The 5,932-nt window shown below is 34.8% G+C and overlaps 1 pseudogene; it reads left to right on the top strand.

Annotated features, from left to right (window-relative positions):
- The first annotated feature begins 5,148 nt into the window (after positions 1-5,148).
- Positions 5,149-5,224, top strand: LOC135271053 (small nucleolar RNA U3; annotated as a pseudogene).
- The last annotated feature ends 708 nt before the right edge of the window (positions 5,225-5,932 follow it).

Below are 5,932 nucleotides of genomic sequence, written 5' to 3'. Positions count from 1 at the left end.
CAGGTAGACTTGCTGGGTGGCAAGACTCAGAAGACAGACAGAAATCACTGCAGTTTGGCTCACAGGAAGTCACATCTACAGGAAAACAGGGAGAGGACTACATTAAAAACACACTGCATGAAACAAAAGATTCTGAACAACAGCATTCACCCATAGACCTTTCCTCTGACAGAGTCTACCCAAATAAGAAGGAACCAGAAAAACAACTCTGGTAATATGACAAAACAAGACTCTTTAACACTCCCAAAAAAAATCACATTAGTTCACCAGCAATGTCTCCAAACCAAGAAGAAATCCCTGATTTACAAAAAAAAAATCAGATTAGTTATTAAGCTAATCAGAGAGGCACCAGGGAAACACAAAGCCCAATGCAAGGAAATCCAAAAAATAGCACAAGAATTAAAGGGAGAAATGTTCAAGGAAATAACTTAAGGAAAAAACAATAAAAAATTCAGGAAGTACACTAACAGAAATGCAAAATGATCTGGAAAGTCTCAACAATAAAATCTAACAAGTAGAAGAAAGAAATTCAGAGCTTGAAGACAAGGTCTTCAAATTAACACTATCCAACAAAGACAAAGAAAAAAGAATAAGAAAATATGAACAAAGTCTCCAAAAAGTCTGGGATTATGTTAAATGATCAAAACAGAAAAATCATTGCTCCTGTGTAAGAAGAGAATTCTAAACGCTTGGAAAACATATTTGGGGAAACAACTGAGGAAAGCTTCCCTGGCCTTTCAAGAGACCAAACATCTAAAAACAAGAAGCATAAAGAACATCTGGAAAATTCATTGCAAAAATATCATCACCTAGGCACATTTTCATCAGATTAGCTAAAGTTAAGATGAAGGAAAGAACCTAAGAGCTGTGAGACAGAAGTACCAGGTAACCTGTAAAGGAAAACCTATCAGATTAACAGCAGATTTCTACAAGCTAGAAGGAAGGGGCCCTATCTTCAGTCTTCCCAAACAAAACAATAACCAGCCAAGAATTTTGTATCCAGTGAAACTAAGCATCATATATGAAGGAAAGATACAATCTTTTCCAGACAAACAAATGCTGACAGAAACTGCCACTACCAAGCCACCACTACAAGAACTCTTAAAAGGAGATCTAAATCTTGAAACCAATCCTGGAAACACATCGAAACAGAATCTCTTTAAAGCATAAATCACATAAGACCTATAAAACAAAAATACAAGTTAAAAAGCAAAAACAACACACAAAAAAAGCAAAGTACACAGGCAAAAAAGAGCACAATGAATGCAATGGTACCTCACATCTCAATACTAACATTGAATGTAAGTGGCCTAAATACTCCACTTAAAAAATGAAAAATACAGAACTTCAGAATGGGTAAGAACTCACCAGCCAACTATCTGCTGGCTTCTAGAGACTCACCTAACACATAAGGACTCACATAAACTTAGTAAAGAGTAAAAAAAGGCATTTCATGCAAATGGACACCAAAAGTGAGCAGGGACAGCTATTCTTATATCAGACAAAAAAAACTTTAAAGCAACAGCAGTTAAATTAGACAAAGAGGGACATTGCATAGTGGTAAAAAAGCCTTGTCCAAAATAAAAAATATTACAATCCTAAACATATGTGCACCTAACACTGGAGCTCCCAAATTTATGAAACAATTACTAGTAAACCTAAGAAATGAGAAAGACAGCAACACAATAATGAGGGACTTTTTTTTTTCTTTAGGGAAGTATTCACATTTATTGAGAATTTGCATATGTTACTTAATTTTCACAGTCACAGATATCACATGTTAATATCTAAAGTAGAAAAAAGAATAAAGGGGGACAAAAAGAAAAGGAGTAAGAATAATTTTTGTATGAAATTATTGATTGCTGCCCTTATACTGTTGCTGATCATCAGGCCATCCAGTCAACAGAGATGGCACCCTCGTGTTTATACCGGGAAGCTATAGGTTTCCTATGTCTGACCCCACTTCCCTTAACCCAGCCACAGGGACTTTAATACTCCACTGACAGCACTAAACAGGTCATCAAGACAGAAAGTCAAAAGAAACTTGGATTTAAACTATACCTTGGAATAAATAGAATTAATAGTACATAAAGAACATTTCATTCAACAACTGCAGATTACACATTCTTTTCAACAGTGCATACAACTTTCTCCAAGATAGACCATATAATAGGCCACAAAACAAGGCTCAATGAACTTAAGAAAGCTGAAATTACATTAAGCATTCTCTCATATCACAGCGAAGTAAAACTGTAAATTAACTCCAAAAGGAACCTTCAAAACCGTGGAGATTAAATAACCTGATCCTGAATGAGCATTGGGTCAAAAACAAAACTAAGATGGAAATTTAAAAATTCTTCAAACTGAATGACAATAACGACACAACCTATCAAAATTTCTGGGATACAGCAAAGGTGGTGCTAAGAGGAAAGTTCATAGCCCTAAATGCTTGTATCAAAAAGACCAAAAGAGCACGAACTGACTTTCTAAGGTCACACCTCAAGGAACTAGAGAAACGAGAACAAACCAAACCCAAACCCAGCAGAAGAAAGAAAACAACAAAGATCAGAGCAGAACTAAATGATACAAAAAAATACAAAAATATATGAAACAAAAAGCTGGTTCTTTGTAAAGATGTATAAAATTCACAGGCCATTAGCAAGATTAACCAAGAAAATAAAAGAGAAAATCCAAATATCCTCATTAAGAAATGAAACAGGAGAGATTATAGCTGACAATACAAAAGATTGTTCAAGGCTACTGAGAACATCTTTATGCACATAAACTAGAAATCCAGAACAAGCGGATACATTCCTATAAAAATACAACCCTCCTAGCTTAAATCAGGAAGAATTAGATACCCTGAACAGACCAATAACAAGCAACGAGATTGAAATGGTAATTTTAAAATTACCAACATAAAGAAGTCCAGGACCAGATGGATGCACAGCAGAATTCTACCAGATAGTCAAAGAAGAATTGGTACCAATCTTTTTGACCCTATTTCACAAGATAGAGAAAGAACGAACCCTCCTTAATTCATTCTATGAAGCCAGTATCACCCTAATACCAAAACCAGGAAAGGACATAACCAAAAAAGAAAACTACAGACCAATATCTGTGATGAATGTAGATGCTAAAATCCTTAACGAAATACTAGCTAACTGAATCCAGCAACATATCCAAAAGATAATCCACCATGATCAATGTATACTTTTTGGGTAATGGGTGCACCGAAATCTCACAAATTACCACTAAGGAACTTACTCATATAACCAAATATGACTTGCACCTCAATAACTTATGGAAAAAAATAAGGAAAGGAAAAATTAAAATTAAATAATAAAACATAAAATGAATACAAAAACGTCAAGCTTTTTTTTTTTTTTTTTTTTTTTTTTTTGCCAAAGAAGTAAAAAGTAATTTTATTTCAGAAGTTTTGTTTTTAGGAGAGACAGGGTTTGACTGTGTCACCCAGGGTGTAGTTTCAAGGGAACCTCTTCTTTTCTGAGTAGCTGGAATGCGGATGTGCATCACCACACCCAGCCACTTTTAAAATTTGTCATAGAGGAGCCTCGCTATGTTGTGCAGGCTGGTCTCGAGCTCCTGGCTTTAAATGAACCTCCCACCTCAGCTTCCCAAAGTGCTGGGATTACAGGTGTGAGCCACCATGCCCAGCTGAGAGAAATATTTAATAATGGAATAATGTTTACTATAAGGGTGATAGGAGAAAAGGAAGCAATAAAAACATGATCAGTACGACCTCCAATGAAAAGAAAAAAAAACATGACAAAATATTTGAAAATGTTACAGTGGTTATCTGAGTGATAGGGCTTGTAGTTTATTGAAATTGCTTGGCTTTTATCTTTCTGAATTTTATAAACGATCTGTAATGAACATGTGTTATATCTATGATGAAAAAAGGCCAAACTCTAAAAAGATATTTTGTATGTTAAAATTTCTTTTTTTAAAGTTAAAAATTCTTTTTTTTAAGAAAGAAAGAAAAAGAAAGAAAGAAAAGAAAGAAAGAAACAAAGGATGAAAGAGAGAAAGAAAGAGGAAGAGAAAGAGAGAGAGAAAACGGGAATCTTGCTCTTTTGCCCAGGCTAGAATGCAGTCTAAAAAGGGGTATTAAAACCCTCTTTTATGTCAATAATTGTGCTTAACAATGGAGACAGGAAGGAATAAGGGAGGAAAATAACAAACAAGCAGCCAACCAATATTTCATTTAAACCTGTGAAATGCTATGCAATTACTGAGGAGTGATTTACTTCCAATTATGTAGTCACTTTTGGAATAGGTGTGATGTGGTACTCATAAGAATGTATGTTTTGTGTATTTGAAGTGGAGAGTTCTATAAATGTTTATTAAGTTTACTTGTTCCGGGTCTGAGTTCAAGTCCTGGATGTCCTTGTTAATTTTCTGTCTCATTGATCTGTCTAATATTGATAATGTGATGTTAAAGTCTCCCACTATTATTGTGTGGGAGTCTAAGTCTCTTTGTAAGTCATTAAGAACTTGCCTTAAGTATCTGGGTGCTCCTGTATTGGGTGCATATATATTTAGGATCGTTAGCTCTTCTTGTTGCATTGATCCTTTTACCATTATGTAATGTCCTTCTTTGTCTCTTTTGATCTTTATTGCTTTAAAGTCTATTTTATCAGAAGCAAGAATTGCAACTCCTACTTTTTTTTTTTGGCTCTCCATTTGGTTGGTAAATCTTCCTCCATTCCTTCATCTTCAGTCTCTATGTATCCTTGCATGTAAGATGGGTCTGGATGCAGCATACCGATGGGTTTTGGCTTTTCATCCTATTTGCCTGTCTGTGTCTTTTGATTGGGGCATTTAGTCGAATTAAATTTAGGATTAGCATTAATATATGTGAGTTTAATACTGCCATTTAATGCTACCTCGCTGTTTTGCCCATTAGTTGATGTAGATTCTTCATTATGTTGACGCTCTTTACCTTTTGGTAAATTTTTGGAATGGCTGATACTGGTTGTTCCTTTCTGTGTGTAGTGCTTCTTTTCAGAAGCTCTTGTGAAGCAGGCCTGGTGGTGATGAAATCTCTGAGTGCTTGCTTGTTCACAAAACATTTTATTTTTCCTTCACTTACGAAGCTTAGTTTGGCTGGATATGAAATTCTGAAAGACTATACTTTCAGGGATCATTTCTATAGTTTGTTACTTTCAACCAAGCTATTTTTTAAGAGATCAGTTTGTACTGCTTCCCCACTCTTTTGCTTACTTGCTAAACTCCCCCTGTATATTCACTCATTTTATTCCCCTTTTATTTCACCAACTTCTACATGTGCTTCCATAGCCTCTCCAATGAACTTAACTTCAAAGGAAAGGAAGGATTTTGTCACTACTTTCAGTCAGTATATCTTATAAAAAGCAGATTCACTTAAATATAATGTTTACACAATCTTTAAAATTCTCAAGAAAGTCCAGGCCCTAATTTACTAAGGACTGAGCTTTTGATATGCAGGAATGAACCTAGCATACTTCAAAAATTGAAAAAAATATGTTGTCACTACAGTGTTGTTTCAACATTTTACATAAAATTAACAAAAACTTAGTATGCATTTCATAGGGTCCTCTTCTTTGGAGTAGGCTGGACCCTATGAAAACAAGGAACACAGCTTATAGATCACATGTCTATGTAGGTATTGAGACTGTGTAAAACAAACATATATATGAATTTTTGTTTGAATTAATTTTTGCACTTCAGAAAAATCTCCAAGGTTGAGTGCCCTCTGGTTTTATGGTAAAAACATCACAGAGTCATATATATCACAAAGTAGCATGAGCAAAAGTGATCTGGGTTTATAGGTAGTTCTATGATAACCAGAGAAGTAGACTTCAAGCTTCAAGCCACTGGAAACTGACAAATAATAAATTGTATTTGATTTGGTAAATAAATAAATAAA

The sequence above is a fragment of the Aotus nancymaae genome, unplaced genomic scaffold, assembly GCF_030222135.1.
Source record: "Aotus nancymaae isolate 86718 unplaced genomic scaffold, 86718_ANA_hifiasm-v0.15.2.pri h1tg000073l, whole genome shotgun sequence".
NCBI classification, from domain to species: Eukaryota; Metazoa; Chordata; class Mammalia; order Primates; family Aotidae; genus Aotus; species Aotus nancymaae.
This window is presented reverse-complemented; position numbering and strand designations above follow the sequence as displayed.